This window comes from Rhinolophus sinicus, linkage group LG05 (assembly GCF_036562045.2).
Source record: "Rhinolophus sinicus isolate RSC01 linkage group LG05, ASM3656204v1, whole genome shotgun sequence".
Classification (NCBI taxonomy): Eukaryota; Metazoa; Chordata; class Mammalia; order Chiroptera; family Rhinolophidae; genus Rhinolophus; species Rhinolophus sinicus.
The window spans coordinates 110,681,738-110,699,582 of NC_133755.1; the positions used below are offsets into that span (position 1 = coordinate 110,681,738).

Below are 17,845 nucleotides of genomic sequence, written 5' to 3' on the forward strand. Positions count from 1 at the left end.
CAAGTACCTATTTAACATTATGCATGCCACTGGACACACTGAGAAATAAATTAGAGGCAGGAAATTTTGAGCTGTTCAAAAATTGAACTAGTGCTATTTATCTAAATAGAGGTTTGTCGTTCTGAAAATCACAGGTTTAGAATGAACCTGGAAGGTAGCATCTCTGACAGATCTGCCTCTATGCCATCCCACAAAGATGAGCTGTTTATTGTGAAGGAGAAACATTTGTCTTCCTTAGAGTCAGGTTTCTTCTTTAGTAGTACGTAGGAGGCATTTTTTATTTGTTTTGTTTGCTTTGTTTTATTTTTCGTGGTGATGCTTCTTAGTTTTTGGCATTGATGTAATGACGCTTTACAATGTGGGGTGTATATAAGCCTTTCACCACCAAATTTCAAAATACTTCATCACACATATAAAAGGAAAATATTATTTGATGTAATTTTAGGGAGCCAGGGTTTCCTGTGTGAGAGGCTGCAGATTTAGGAGATGGCTTATCTTTTTCCCCTAACTTTCCATTGTCTCTCTCTTTTTTATTTTTCCCCTATGGGTTCCCCCTCCATCATTCACTAGTTGAGTACAATTGTGTTTTTCTAGACTAAAACAACAGTAATTTTACATAGGAACTGTACTTGTGCCACAGCGTTGTAAGTAATAGGTTCAAAAGATTGTCATTGAAACACTCAGCCCCTTTGCTTTATTAATTTAAATTTTATTCCAGTTGTGGTTGTGGTTGAATTTGAAATAATATCTACCTTCCTGAAAGTTGCGTTGTTAGTAAATTGCCTGAAATACCCTACTTTAAGAGATTAGGTTGCAATGTACAGGAACAAAAAGAACATTGTATTACAAAGCCAAGAAAACAAAACAGTTCTTTCCCAACGTAACTTAACGAGGGAACTTTGACGTCGTCTTTCTAGGACTCCGTTTGCTTATCTAGTGGGTCAGTTAGACTGGATGTCCTCCTGTGAATTTTCCAGGTATAACATTTTGTATTTCTCTTTCTACATCATAATTTTACCTTGATTTGGCAACCTGGTCTTGTTCTTCTTGATCTTTTTAAAGTAAATGACAAATGTTGGCAAACCTCCATTATCACTGTTCTTTGTTTCAGTGCAGGGCCTGCTTTTTCTCCCTAGTCTGTCTTCTACCAGTGATTTCCCTCCTATCAAGTGATTATATTTCCTCTCTTCTGTGAAGATTTGCCAAAATTCAAAATTTCTCATTCTAAGAAATCTTATTTTTTTATTGCTTCCACTTCTGCATATGGCGATCAAATCTTCCTCACCCAAGAAATATTCCCTAATTTCAGCGTCCCATGAGAAAGCTCCTATTGGTTGTCCCACTTTAAACAAGTTCAGTATTTCCATGTATCAGTTTTAATAGTTACAGTCCCTTAGAATATTTTTTTTTTCGTTTTTCCTAAACTCTCTCTTCCCCAGGCCCATCATCCCAGGAAAAAAATATCTGGTATTGATCCAATTTTAAGAAACACTAGCACAGTTGGTTCAAATGTCTTTCTGATAAAAATAAAACTATTAATCTCAAACTGGTGAGGCTTTTCAGGAGGCCCCCCAAGAGCATCCCCCCAAGAGCATAGAAAATTAAGACATATTTTCTAATGTCAATTGATCAATGACTTGGAGGAGGAAAACAGCATTATTTATATATTAAAACAAGCTGGTGGTTCTATGGAATAGGATGTACATATTTGGCTTAATGTAAACGTTTAATTGTGTTTAATGTAAAAAGAAAATCTTAAGGGCTTCTCTTACAGTGAACCTCTTTGAGATCCAACTGCATACACCCTGGTTTACAGGTTCTCTGTCCTCTCCCATGCAGTTGACAGATAATCAGGAAACTTGAAGAACTTAAAAGAAAAGTTTAATTAGCTCTTTTTAGAATGATAGATTTTAAGCACATCATGTTTCTGTTTTTTTTTTCTTTTTCTTTTTCTTTTTGTATATAGCCACAAGTTTGCTGAAAGGAAAATATATTTGAGTCTTTGTTTAAAATCAAGGAAACTATTTCAACAAGTTGAAGACCATAGTAAATTTTATACACACACACATATATTTACTATGAAGAGCATTTACTATGCTCTTCAATTATGTATTTAATTATTCTTATAGGATGTTGCAATTATAAATAATAATATTTTAAAATCAACTTTGGTCATACTTTTTATTCATAACAAAAGTAGGAATAACTTTATGTGTGTGTGTGTATATTTATTTTTAACTAGGAAACAGTAACATAAACAGGGACGTTTCCAAACAATGACTCTCATGCTTCTGCTGATAAATACCTTCAGTCAGTCAAGCACGTAGCTAAAAGTCTGTGCAGCAAACAGGAGCTGAATTAGATTGAAAAGTGAAGTAGTAAAGGAATAGGAAATTCTAAGGACAGGCTCCTGATCTGGAAATATTTTGGAGTTGGTGAAGCTCTGGGTAAACTAGGGCTAGGTTTTGGACTGTGATGGAGAATTTATCTTATGGAGATTTAGGGGCCCAACCGATGTGTGAGGGTTCGGTCCCTCACTCACAGACAATGTGACGTTCCCCCAGTGGTAATCCCACCCTCACTTATAAAGGAAGGCACCATTGAGAAGGATACACAAATCTGTGAAGAAGTATCCCTAAATACACCCTTGCAATTACCTACAAGTATAAGATGATGGTGATAAGTATCATAAAATGGTAAGTATTCATGTGTGTCTAAGTGAATAAAACTAATAATAAATATACATTTCAAGAGCTTTTCAACCATGCCCTCATAAGTTGTGTGTGTGTGTGTGTGTGTGTGTGTGTGTGTGTGTGATTTCATTCCTTTATTGGTCACAGCAAATTTATGGACTACATTATTATTCCCATTTTAAAGTTGAAGAAACTAAGGGATACAGGGATTAGGTAACCTGCCCATGGCTTCCTGGTGCCAGAGCTCCTTCTCTTAGGCACTGTGTTAAAAGGAAGAGTTTACCATAAGGTCCAACACACGTTTACTGCACAACTGTGTTGTTAGTACACAATAGGCACATGCCAGGCCCTGGGCTAAGACTTAGGAGTACTGAAGAGATGGATTAGATATCGTCCTGCCCTCAGGATATCACAGTGTAAGAATGCAAATAACTTAAATATTCCAGCTCAGAAAGGGCCATCTTCCAAACGTCAGAGGGGTACAGAGGGAGACAGGGAAGCGTGTGAGTCACTCTCGTCCAGTCTCGAGAGGCTTCCTTGAAGGGGTGAAACCTAAGCATTAAAAAATGGGACTACTGATTTGTACTTTCCAATCCCTTCACTTTCTCCCCCACCCAGTATAGTCACAAGGATATGAGATACACTATGGGAATATAATCAATAATGTTATAAAGCTTATGCACCATACCAGATGGGCACTGGACTTATCAGGGGGATCACTGCATAGACTGGGTAGATGCCCAACCACTATGCTATACACCTGAAGCTGAAGTAGAATAATATTGTATGCCGACTATAAAGACAGGTAGGTAGGTAGGTAGGTAGGTAGGTAGATAGATAGATAGATAGATACCCATGGGATGGGTAGTACAGCATAGAAAAGATAGTCAAGGGAATTGTAACAGCTGTATGCAATGTCAGAAGGGTGGTAGATTGGGGGAGGGAGGTTATCACTTTGTGAGGGGTGTAAATGTCTATTACGTTGTTTTGTACCCCTGAAACTAATAAAAATAAAGAAAAAAAATAGGGAAGGATTTCCAGAACAGAGGGAACAACACATTGATTAAATATTGAAAATGAGGAGTGCTTATTCCCTTGGGATATGAGAAATAAATCCGTATGCATCCTAAAATTACTTGAAAGAGTTTGTTTTTAATTCTGATCGGATGCCTTCCTCAGTACAAGAGACAGGTCACCTCAAGATAGATCTTATTAGCACTGTGCATGTGAGACTAGGATTTCTGATTAGAATTTTCAGCTTTTATGAAGGAAACATCTATAAGTGTGAAATATCATCATCTTTATAGACAAAAATATTGCTGGGTTTACTTTATCTTATATTACTGAATAATTATTTTCCAGTATTATACCAGCCATAGTGGGTATTTCAAAATTAAAAGTATCGTGCCCTGTGGAAGGAAATCATTCACACTTGAAATGAACCAAAGAACTAAATGAGAAAATGAAAAGCAAAATGCCAAACATAATACAGCCCAGTGCCATTATATGTGTTACCAAAAAAAGTGGGAAGATGGATTGGTCAGGGATCTAAGTCTCCCAGGATGAGAGAGCACACGCAGAGTTGGTAGATAATTGGGGTCTTACCCATTTAATAAAGTCATTATTTATTATAACACTTACCACTGAGGATACTTTGTTAGATAGATTAATATCATTTTTAATGATTAAAACACTGATTAAGTTATGGGAAATGTTCCCAGACTCTTACAATTTTCAAACAATTAAGAGTCATTTATCCACGTATAGAAGATGTCAGAGGGGTAGTAGCTTGGGGTAGGGGAGTTATCACTTTGTGAGGGGTATAAATGTCTACCTATTATGTTGCTTTGCACACCTGAAACTAAGAAAAAAAGAAAAGAATTGAAACAATCAGACCAGAAAAAAAGAGTCAGTTATCATGTACTAAGAATGTGCTCAAAAAAATCACTTGTGTCTTTAATAGTAGATATTCTGTACCTTTCTAATGTTTTTCCATCATCCAAATGCCTTTTTCCCCTGTCCAAATCATTTCTTTCAAGACTGTGCTCAAGACCCTCTAACTCTATAAGTTGTCCCGTTGTATTAGCATTCACCAGTATCTTTTCTTTTTTTTCTCCAAATTTCTGCAGGTAGATAACCTCTTTGAAAGCTGACATCACTTTTAACTTTCTGCAAGCACAAAAAATTGTGGGCTACTGCATTAAGCAACATAATTGATACATAATTGTTAAATATCACGTGAACACGTATAAACAAAAAGTCCCAGTAACTTGAAAGTGATGCACACTCGTCTGAGTAGAAGACTGAAACTATATAAAAGTAATACCTTTCAGCCACATGAAGCTCCCAGTATGTTCTTCCCCTCTTTTTGTGTTACAACTGAGTGGTGGAGCAGGGTCTAGGTCCTTACAAAGTTCCCCCAGGAGAGGCCCTGCAAAGCCTGCTCCCTGATCTGGCACAATTAACATCATTTGTGTTAGAGATCAGGCCTTTACAAAGGTCTGAAAAAACTTATACAATCTTCCAGCTGCCTCCTTTTCTGCAGAAATCCCTGAAGCAAGGAAGCATAAAATAATTTTGTGGAAATTACTGAAAGTCTAATAATTTTGTGGAATTATTGCGGAAGGAAAAATATTGGGAGGAAACACACAAATGTATGTTTCAGTAAATTATCTTAGCCCATGAATACAGTTTTGCGAAAGGAAAGGTATATGAAAGGGCTGTAGTGGGAAATAAGTTGAGAAATAAAGATTGGGTCCAGGCCTTAAAGGCCCTTTAAAGGACCTTGTTCGTTTTTTGAATGGAGACCTTTTAAGGAAGAGAATAGAAGAAACAAAGCTCTGATCCTGGAAGCTTAACTGGAAGCAAAGTGTACAAAATCAGTGAAGAAGCAAGGAGATCAGGTTAAGACTAATGGATGCAGTGCAAAATTGTGACAGTGAAGTTAGAGAAGTAACTATGGAAATGGAACGGAATGAGCTCATTCAGAAAAAGGAATGACCTGAATGTGGAATGAACACCAGACAAGGTGAAATGCCACATTCAGGAATAACTAGTGCAGAAAGAAGGGAGAACATGGAAAACGGGATGGGTTGGGGGGGGGGGGGGTGCAGGGGCAGGATCCAGAAAAGAGCGAGCAACAAGGAGATACAGAGTCTCAAGGAAGGAGAGAGTTTAAACAGAGGCTGGTTGATTCTACCAAAAACTTGAAGAGGCTAAGAAATGAAAATAGACCATTGCATTTGGGGACTGAAGGGTTATTCCTGACCTTAAATTTGAATGGACTAGTGAGCAAGGGGTGAGGATAGAGTGTGCCTCAAGTATGGGATGGGATACAGCATGGGTTGGAGCCCATTTCACTCTCCCTTTTGTCCTTCATTTCAGCTTTCACACTCTTACCATCGCTTCACTCCCCCAAATCACCACCACCACCAGCACCACCCATTGGATTTGGGAAGGGGCCCTGTGGGTGGGAGGAGCTAGAACAGCAGAGACTATGGATAGAGGAGCTCCAGGGGATAGAGGTAGAGGGTCTATAGTGGGATAGAGTGCGGCTGCCCCCACCACCCTAAAATCTGTTCAGATAGATGAGGCGAGGGCTGGAAAGATGGATGAATAGAGGCAATTATTATAAACTTCACTTCAGAGAGCATTAGGAAGGAAAAAGATCAAATATGAACACTTTTTTAAATTCATTCTACCAACATTTATTGAGCATTTTTTATGTACTAGATTGTAATTGAGGTGGTACCAGGAATAAATAAGGTGTCTGTGTGCATGTGTGTGTATGTGTGTCACACTAAAGGGGGCCTGAACTTTTTTCAAGATGAAATGTATAAAGAGAGCACCTCTAGATGAAGAGATAGAAAGATACAATAAAAGCATTTTGATTAATGGAGCAAAGTCCCAGAGAACAGAGGTATTAAGTCAAGGACACAAGGTTATTCTTAAAGGGAAAGATGGTTCTTTCCCTGAATTTGAAGGAAAAGAGGAAATGATTGAAATCCAGAGGAATATTGCAGTGGGAACATTGAAAGCTGAAGGCGTTTGAGTCAGAGGCCTTTGTTCTTCTCAGAGGCAAAGCCAATGGAGTGAGGATGCAGTGAGGAGTGTTGTAAGAAATTACTTGGTGTGAATAAAAGGATTTCTGAGCAGCACTGGCATCCCAGCGGAGTTTGGATAACGCAAAATCTCTGAAAGGAAATTTGTCCCCCTTGCAGTTATCTAGTTCACTTTAGCTCTCCTTTTGTCCTTCAAAACTGCCATCACTTGCCTTTATGCATCTTCAGTGTCCCTGCCAGGATTTCTGAGGTCCTCATAGGATTCTTTAAGATCGTATTTCCAGTCTGCGATTCTGAGATCAATTTGCTTAGGTCTAGATCCCTGTGCTCATTTTGGAAGTTCACCCATCTTAGGCTGCCACTGACTACTTAGTGTGACTCTTTCCAATATGAATATCAGTCTTGTTGGAGAAAACTGAAGCTCTTCCCTCTCTCTCTTAATATTGATAGTACCTCTTCGCATGTCGATGAGCAGATCTTTTTCTTATTCTCTAAATATGGGTCTAAAAGACATTTTTTTTTAATCTTTGGCAGTTTATCTCAATAAAATTTAAAAATTTATTTCATTATAATCATGGGAATTAAACATTGCACCAGGTCCATAATAAAGTTAAAAACTACGTGGAGTTTACTGTCCCACAAGATTACACTATAGGCCAAAATATAAATATTCTAAGATGTTTTAGGGAGATTTATGGATGTTAGACTTCAAAATAGCTTAATAAGAATTAATGAATTTCCAAGGCATATCACTACTAACTTCTCAAGATGAAATCATAGATAGAAACTTACAAAATTACCCTTATTATTCACTGTCAAGAAAAAAATAATGTACACTAATAAAACTGTAACCCACTTACACCTAAAGGGATAGTGCTTGAATCCGCTAATTTCCCCATGAGTTCAAGGCATTAGTTTAAAATTCACATTGTTCTTAGACAATAATCACGCGAGGAAAATTTCCAAGATGTTAAATCCCCTCCTGCTACTCTTTTCTTTTTTTTTCAATTTCCTTCACACAGATAAAGTTATACCGATAAAGCAAGTCATAAAATAAATCAAGCGAGCACCAGTTTGGACCTCATATTTTATTTACCTTGGGAAAACGAATGTCTTATATTTGCCCTAGGACTTACTGTTTCTCCATCCAAGCAATTCAGTTTACCAAAATATTCTCCATATGTTAAGTCTAGTGCTGCCGGATGAAGAGACTCTGCCTTTTCCTTTTCAAAAGTAGGTTGTAGCCACACGGAAGGAAAAAGCTAAGGTCATCTCTTTGAACATTCTGGGGTAATGTATTCTTGGCTCTGATGATTAACAATGGAAGCAAAAAGTTCTTTTAAAGGATGGGTGCCCCCCAAAGGTTTCAGGAACTGAAAGCTACTGTGAATCAAAATCTTGCTGAAATCTAAATTCCTTTGTCTGTGCCTCATTTATTTGATTCATTTAATAGCACAAGAAAAACATTCTGAGGAACGTAATGTTTCATGGTCTTTGTTTCCTGAACGCAAAATCATGGTGCCAGAAATGATTCTCAAGTCTGCAAAACTATCAAATGAATGTAAGCATGGGTTCCTTTATTTACTGTTGCTGTCTGGCTTAGGAATTCACTACTGTTAATAGAGATTCAATTCAGCTATAGTAACTCATCTTCTGAAGAGATGCCCTAATAAGGATTAGTATTTTCAAACGTACACCAGCAGCTCTATTTTTGTCCTTTTTCTTGCTCTGAACCATAAATTTTTACTTTGGTTAATATGTAGATATACTTCTACATTGGTTTGGTGGGAAAATATTTATTCGAGTGGAATTAATTTTTATAATTAATTTGTATTTTAGGATTTGGAGGAGGAAGGGAAACTTAACCTTTATTAAATAATAGTGTCTTCAAAACACAATACAATAAATACTCAAATAATTATATGTGGTGATAATTATTGCTAACTGTACTAATAATTTTTAAGCATGAGATCAATTTCAGAATGGGTGTTTTAAAATATTTTGGGTAGCTCATATATAACCAGAAACTTGTCTGGTTATTTTTATAACACATGACCATGAATTTCAATGCATCCTTATTTCATGCAGAATGCTTGTGTATAGAGACTTTTTTGTTGATTTATTTTACTTTCTTTTCTCAGATTTTTAAACACAGAAAAGCATACGTATATTTATATATATATATATATATATATATCCTTCAATACCACCACTAATTGCAAATCCACTATGAATATTAGTATATTATTGGCTAATATTGTTATGCATTTGTTTTATTAATATTGATAAAACTATCACCAAGAATAGCATATAAAGAACAATGGGGCCAATGAGTTTGCTTAGGAAGGAAGTATACAACATAAAGAAAGAGGATCTAGAAGACTGAAGGAAACAAAAGTAAAAGCCATTTTAAGCCTCGGTTTTCCCAACTGTAAAATGGAATAATAAATGGTACATACCTCAGAAGACTGTTGTGAGGATTCAATGAAAATTTAACAGGTTAGTAATGTACCTGGCATAATAATAATAGTTAGCAGTTTTAATAATTCTGAGGAACCAAATAACAGCTTAGTAGATAAAGAATAGATATCACTGACATCATTCATGAATGGCAGCCAATAATTTTATCTGCTCACTAGGTACAAAGTAGTTAATAGAATACAAATTCTTACAATCTGACTTTTGAGTTCTTCTAAATTGGTGGTTTTCACATTTCTTCCTGTCAAGTCCCCCTTTGAGGATCTGGAGAAATCTGTCAGCCCTGGCGTCAGGAAACTTTACTTGCTCATATAGACTATGTTGTACACATACGTGAAGGGTGTGATTGAGGGTTTCTCCCTCCCACTTTTCTATTATCCAACCTTTTCTATAGGTCAGGGGCCAAGAAACTCTGGCTCAAAAACTATATTTTTTATGGTCCATAAGCTAAGAATGATTTCTATGACCGTTCAAATGGTTGGAAGAAATCACAGCAAGAATCATGTTTTGTAACATGTGAAAATTATTTGAAATTCACTTTTGGTGTCTATAAATGCAGTTTTACTGAAATACAGCCATCCTTATTCACTTATGTATCGTCCTGCTTTCATGCAACAATGGCAGAGACTTTATGGCCCACAAAGCCCATAATATTCACTATCTAGCCCTTTAAAAAGAAAGTTCTGTGACCTTTTCTCTAGGCCAAGAACTGTGTGCTTGAGTGGAGAGTGCAGGTAGAGACATCAGTGAACAATGATCATTTTTCTATAGTTCCCTGAACACATTCTCTGCTTCTCAGAGTCAGGGGTAAACTATACTACTACCATGACTTTCCATTTTCCCCCTTCTTCCTGTAGTGTTTATATTTATACCAGGCGCCCGTTGATATCATTTCTCATTAGACACAGTGATTCTCCGGAATGAAGGCTTATTCCCCCAAAGAAAAGAACCTTCAGCCTTGCCTTAACAACTGATCCCTGACTTAGCTGATTATATAAAATAGTAAAAGCACTTTCCTCAAACCTAATTTTCCCAGTTGGGAGCTCAGGGACCATGTTATTTCAGTGATAATTACTTAGCACAATGCCTGTGCTAAGCACACAAAGATTTTCTTGAATGAATGAAACTATTTGAAAGAGTTTTCTATATTTTGTCTCTTTCCTCACAAGCCACTCAGTCTTCTTTACTCTCTAATCTGAATTCTGCCCATCTAGTTCCCTCAAATTGTTCTTGCTAAGGTCACAGAAAGTCCATAGACATGAATTTAATTTGGATAAAACAACACATGGTATAGGTCAGATGTTGTGCAGGTGTGTATAATAGAAAAATATTGGTAACAGATGTCTACTTTTTATTTGACAGGAGCAAATGATTCTTATCTATTTCTCATCTCTCACATGTGTAACTTCATTTCTGGCAATGCTCCGGCCAGACTTATCTTCCTTGAGTTCACAAAAATACGTTAAAGCTCCCTTCTTTGCACCTTTACAAATCCTAAGCCTTCCACCTAGTCTGTCATCTTACCTATCAAAATCCCTCTCTTTGTTCAGGCCCTACCCAAATTCCAGCATCCTACCAGGACAAAAAGTGATTGTCTGAACTCCTATAAGAGTTTTTGGTTCTCATGCAGTGCCGTTTAAATACTTCTATGCCCCATAAATATCTGCAGAGTTCTTGTCACAAGACAAAACTTCAAAATTACTCACAGGTAGTAACCACGCAGCAGGTATTTTTGGTCTGACACTCCATAATGCCCTATTATATGGAAGCTTCTTGGGAGAGGTCTGTCGGATGGGTGAGTATGATGCTTGCTCAATCAGAACGCCATGCTTAGATGGTAATCAGTTGATCATACTGCAGTATTTCATTTAACATTGTGACATGCTGTTCTTAATGGGTAAATTCGAAAGGCACTTTTTCTTCTGTGTTGGTTTGTATTATATTTAGAAAATCGATACATCTTTTTTTAAATTTTTTTAATTAAAGTTATTGGGTGACAATTGTTAGTAAAGTTACATAGATTTCAGGTGTACAATTCTGTAATACATCATCTATAATTCACATTGTGTGTTCACAACCCAGAGTCAGTTCTCCTTCCTTCACCATGTATTTCATCCCCTTAAATTTTTAACAAGTAGAAGTTATTTTTCTCTTGTTTTCCTACCTCCATTTCCCTTTCTTTCTTTTCTTTGCTTATATGTCACTTCAAAAGCACCTAAACATAACTCTGGATATATTTTACTGAATAAGTCCACCTTTTTGCTTACAAGTTTTCACCCTTCTATAACCAACAATAGATAGTTATTTTATAGAACAATAGATAATTATTTTACGATTTTGTGACAGTAAATGAATTGTTGTGATGGTAACTTCTTTACCATTACAGTAGAAGTCAAATAAAGTAACATTTTGTTAGAAAATTACTGAAAGATAAAAATTTGCATTGATAATAATTGAGAAAGATGTTAGTTTCCAACATCCTGTTACATACATCACTTCATTTACTAAAGGTCTGCTTATTAACCTTGTAGAAATAGATAAGAAATGCAAAAATGTCCAGATTTTTTTGAAATCTCTTGTTAGGGACAGAGACAGAGGGTTCCTGTGCATAATGGATCAAGCGTAATTGCTTAGCCAGTCAGCTAGAGAATTCTTATGTTGAAAATAAAACTTCTGATATCAGGCCAGTACATTGTGATACTTATTACAAAATCGTTTATACCGTAATGATTCTTTTCTTAAAACTGAAGAATGTGGTACATATGATGCTTAGTCATGGTTTTAGTGAGATTTAACAGTCTTTATTTTCTAGGATTACAGAAGATGTAACAGTATTTCAGATTCAAACTCAGTACCCTAGGATGATTTTGTAAATGAAAATGCCACGTTTCTTTAGCTCTTGATTGAAACAACAAAACTTCTGACAATTAATCAAATAGTAGATAATCATATTATACTTAGGAAAGTTTCAAATGAAAGGGATTATAAATTATATGTAAAAATTAAATACATTTATATTTGTAAATAGACATAGTTGCATTGAAACACTTTGTATCATCTAATAAAGTAGAAGAATATTAATTTGGAAATAAAAGTAAATCAATATTTTAATTTAATATTTTTATCGCTCTGAATTTGAAAGTGTAAGAAGAATCTTTGATCTGTCGGCCTGCATTATAGAAACTGAAAATAGATGCTAATGAGAGAGGGTTCTTGAGACGAAAGCCTATTGATTAGAAATTCACAGGAAAATAAATCCAAGAGCTAGTCAATCGAATGTAGGTGATTCAATCTGCTGCTACAAAGTGCCAATTTCTATTTACAACGTTTTCCTCAGGAAATTTGCCCAATTACTCAATTGTTTTTGAAAAGGAAAAGAAGAAAGAAACAGAAGATGTCACTTTAAGAATGATTACATGAAATTTCATGGAGATTATGTGATCTTTAGCAAGTCATTGACAAAAAACAAAATTAATTGACATATATATATATATGAGATTTATTGAGAAGGCTTATGTGAATAGCGAGATCAGAGTAGGAAAATTTTACCTTCAGAGTAAGAATTTACTTTCAGTTTAGTTCTTTGGGTTTCTATAATGCTTAATAATAATTCTGTCTTCTCAGGGATCATACTTTATTGTCTCTTTTAAAGTAAAGATTCAAAAGTAGGTTTTGTGGAGAAAAAAACACCTACTTTTCTAAATCATGTAACTAATTTTGGAAATCTGATCCAAATGTTATATACAGAAACACGAAGGAAAAAAGCCAGAACTCACGTATTTTAATGTTGCTTTAAATGCTTCGACAAGGATGATAAAGCGTATTTGTTTCCCAGTGATGCTTGAATTCAGTCTCAGTGCAATCACAGGTATTGATTTTAATTTCCAAACTATCTGTGGCCTGAATTATGGGTCCCTTGGTGAGAGTGCCTGAACCAAAGTGGTTCTGCAATAACTGAGTTCTGCTGGCTCCCTACTGCTGATGGTGCCGGAGGCAGAAGCATGTTTGCTCAAGACCTGTGCCAGTGTTTTTAATACATAGTCAGCATGTCCTAGATTTCTCTGGCCCAGAGAGCATGATTGGACAATTTGGTGCACATCTTTTTAATCTGTAAATGCTTAGTGGCATTATTCACAGTAATGCCAGTTGTCTATTCTTTTGTTCTGCTTTTATATTTTGATAGTTTTCATTCATTGCATACACTTTAGCTAGGCATTTGAGAAAAGCCTATGCCCTTTAGAACTCTGCACTGAGTATTCTTCACAGACACAAGAAATAGAAAGTATTTTCCTCGCCTTCCAGTTGTTTACAAGTTCGTTTTACTAAGCAAGATGTCAACAGCCAAAGGGCTGTCCTCTTTTTATAGAACTTTACCACTTACAAAGCCTTTCATGCTTACCATCTCGTAAGTGCAAAATTATTGAAAGCTTTTAAAATAAGAGCCTGATCATATTAGGAAAGATTAGGAATACAATAATTAAGGAAAGAAAGTTAAATATAACTATATGCTCTTTACTCCTAAAGGGTTCTAAAATTTAATATATTAATTTGTTTTCTTTCCATCTAGAAAATAACTGAAAATTAAATACAATTTTAAGGAGCATAAATGTTTTGAATTTTATATACATATCACCTGAAATTTTAATTTAAAAAAAATCTGGTTTTAGTAACATACCATACTAACATGTGTCTTGTTCATTCTTAGTTACTTCCTACTCACTGTCCCAAGGTAAAAAGAAGCCATTATTTTTGTTTTAAGCTTTACCTTTTTTTTTTTTTTCCACCAGTAAATCTTTGGGTCGATAGTGCTTGGAACAGGTAATTATTTGCCACTGAATTTAAGTGACTACTGTCTTTATTCCCACCCATCGTTGGCAGTAATGTTTATGTGATGCCAAACATTTCATTCATCCCCCAGATATTTATCAAGTGGTTATCAATAGCTAATAAGAATGGCTAATGCTTGTTCAGCCTATATCATGTGACTGGTCCTGTGTAGAACACTTGATGTGCATTATAACACCTGATCTTCTCAGCAAACCTGTGAGGCTGCTCCAAGAGTGTATGACATAGTATGGTGCTCTGGATTTTCAAGGGAGAAACAAAGGTTGAGAGAAGTTAAGTCACTTGCCCAAGGTCACACAGCTAGTAAGTGGCAGAGAGAATTTGAATCTTTGTTCCTAGAACCTCAGTTCTTGCTATGGACTGAATATTTGTGTCACCCTTAAATTTATATGTTGAAACCTAATGCCCAATATGATGGTATTAGGAGATGGGGTTTGGGGAGGTGTTTAGGTCATGAGGGTGGAGCCCTCATGAATGAGATTAGTGTCCTTATAGAGGAGACCCCAGGGAACTAGCAGCCCCTCTCGTCATATGAGATTACAGTGAGAAGACACCTGTCTGCGAGGAAGTGGTCCCTCACCAGACACCAGATTTTCCACCATCATGATCTTGGACTTCCCAGCCTCCAGAACTGTGAGAAATAAATGTTTGTTGTTGATGAGGCACCTAGTTTATGGTATTTTTCTTACAGCAGCCTGAACAGACTAAGATAGTCATTAACTACTATACTACCTGGTCTGGGTATGTTTAAAGTGCTGTTAATTATTAGTTAAGTATATAATTATCTATAAATATCCAGTGGCAATGGTTAGCATTTTGTCATTTTTATAGACATTTAAATAACTTGAAATATATTTCATTTAGATTTTGTTACCTTTTATAGGAAGGAAACTGTAAAATGTGTACCTGTATAATTTGACACACTAAGCTAACGTACACCACTGTTTTTTCTCCTTCAGTGATGTGCCTAACTTTATTATTAGTCCTATTCTACTCATCAGGGATTTGAAACAGGGAGAACTTGAGTATTAATAACTTGCCTAAACTCACACAAGTAAGGGCAGAGCTTGAATTTGAACCCAGCAGCTTTGCTACAGCATCTGTGCTCTTAAGTGGAGCATGTCATTGAGATTGGCCAGTGAAGTGACACTGTCAGCCAGCTGGCTGGCCCTAGGACCCTGATACTGTTACTGCCACCCCAACAGCTTGAGAGAATAGTTCAGATAATGTTATCTTGAAATGTGCAAAGTCTCAAACACAATAAAATGTTATTATTTCTCAGTTAACAAAAATGAGTCTGTTGGGCATCTGTGAGTTTAGTAAATTCTACTAGGTTTTTCTGTGGGGAAGGGATTCTACGAAGGAGTCATCCCTCAAATTATACAGTCTTCTCTCAAAGTAGTAAGTCATACCCAGAACTGGTTTTTCTTTACACCGTGTCGCTGCTTTCTGAGCACTGAGAGAGGTATCGAAAGAAGACAAAATTTCCCTGGATAGCTGGGGAGGAGTTGAAAAAGAGAAGTAAGGAAGAAGAGAGTTAAAAGACTCTTGTGTGCATTTGGGTGAGAGATTCACTTTGGTCCATGTTGTCTACACTGTGTGTAACATGGCACCAGGGAAGTATGGGTGTAATGAAAGTATGAAGCAAGGATCTACAAAGATTGTGTTGGGGAGAAGACGGGAAAATGCTAGAAGGAAGTCATTCATATCTTGAGGAATGCCTCCACATATGTATGTATATGAAACCTGGATTCATTTGTTCTTTTAGTTAACTGATTTTTTTTATCCACACGGATAAGCTTAATTATAGATATTAATAAAGACAGAGTTTAATGGGTACTGTTATGAGCCAGACTGGCACACTTTCTAGCCCTATAAAACAGGTACCGTTATTATCACCATTTTTTAGACAAGGAAACTCAGGCTCAGGAAGATTAAGTGACTTGCCCAGGGACACATAGCCAATAACTGGTAGATTCAGTATTTGTCTGCTAGCATCTATATGCTTAGTCATCATACTGTACTGTCTTCTTCAAGTAACTGCATATATTAATTAAAATCATTCTAGCTGCTACAAAATTTGACCCTAAAATATGGAAGGCTGAAATTCAATAAAATTCTATTTATTGTTCATTTAACAGTTTGAACAGGTGCTCAGCGTTGATAGTCCACTCTCCTCTATGTAGTGGCTCAGGTACCCAGGTTCTTTACCATTTGTGCTTTTCTGTCATCTGAGTACATATGGCAGAAGGATAAGAGGAGGATGGAGAAGGTACATCTGCTTCTTAAAAGCAAGGAATACCACACATCTTTTCTGCTATTGTTCTGTTAGTGACAGCGAATTACATGACCATGCCTACATGCTACTAGGCCTGACGGCTGGGAAATACAATCCTGGCTTAACAGCCACATAGTAATTTCATGAAATGGAAGGAGGTGGGCTGCTGACTGGCCCTCATACACATGATTTAAAATGTCTTTCATTGTAATTGATTAAATCTTTTGCAAGGTTAAGTTTTTTTTTCTTTCTTTCTTTTTTTAAGTAGAGTGAAAATACTGGTGCTTCCTTATGTTGTTGTAGGATTTGTACACTGACAATGTAATCTGTGAGCCTCATTATCCAGTTTCAAAGCCTGTCAAATACTGAAACTGACGCCAAGATTGCTAGTCATTCCTCCGTTTTCAATTTTCCTGGCCTCTTCGGACTCTTGGAGTCCAGCGTCCTATGTTCTACACTTCAAAGACCAATGTCTGAAGCTCAGCCAGCTTTTTAAAACAAAGCAAAACAAAATGAAAACTTTGCTCATGCCCAGCATTCATTAGTTAATAGACTTCGGTGAATATTGTATTGGGAGCAACAGGGGGATTGGAGGAAAGGAGATGATTGGGAAGTGGTCATATCACTAGACACAATTATTTTGCCATCTTTTTTCTTTTACTTTCTTCTCTCTCTCTCACCTCTGCTCCTGTATTATTTCCCCTGTATTCTGTCAATATTTATACATAACAAACCTATACATTTATATATCACTCTTCCATGTTGCTTTATAAATATTAATTTATTTAATCTATAAAACAGGCCTATAAGGTCAGTTCTTTTATCATTTTTCTGTGTTTACCAGTGAGGAAACTCAAGTATAGAGATTATGTGGTGATTCGCAGAGTGCAGATTTGAACCCAGGCTGCAGTCTGTTCTCTTAGCCACTAAGTTATTCTACCTGTGACTGGAGATAACATTCTCACTAAGGAAAATTCTGGTGCCTGCTGTTAAGGTAGAACGTTATACTGTTAAATTTGTTTCTGACATTAAGCTAATTTTGAATCCAACTCTTCATTACTTGCTGTAGTTCAAATAATTGTAATGACTACATAACACTTGTTACACTTTAACAAAAAATTAAAATGTGTTATATAATCCAACATTGACTATTACTTATACTTTGTTTCTCAGATGCTCTATATCCCATGCTTAGTATTAGTTCTTAAAAGTGAGAGAGTTGCTATGAATTATAGGGGATTCATTTATAACTTTTCCCAGTACTTTGCTACTTAGAATAAAGATTTTGCTAGATGTACTTAGTTTGTGCACCTGTATGTGTACCCTTACAGCATGTAGCCACATCCCAGTGCTTTTGGGGGCTAGTTACACAAGTCAGCACCGGAGGCAAATCCAAACACTACCTGAGATTGTCACTGTCTTGTACATATAACCCAGCTACCGGTGTTGGCTTTCACTGTTTTTTCTGAAAATTTCTCCTTTTTGTGCTC

The 17,845-nt window shown here is 36.3% G+C and overlaps 1 protein-coding gene across 50 annotated transcripts in view; it reads left to right on the top strand.

The window, feature by feature from the left end:
• The window catches only part of RIMS1 (regulating synaptic membrane exocytosis 1), a 446,831-nt gene that overhangs the window by 388,589 nt on the left and 40,397 nt on the right, over positions 1–17,845 (top strand). The gene's annotated exons all lie outside the window — the stretch shown is intronic.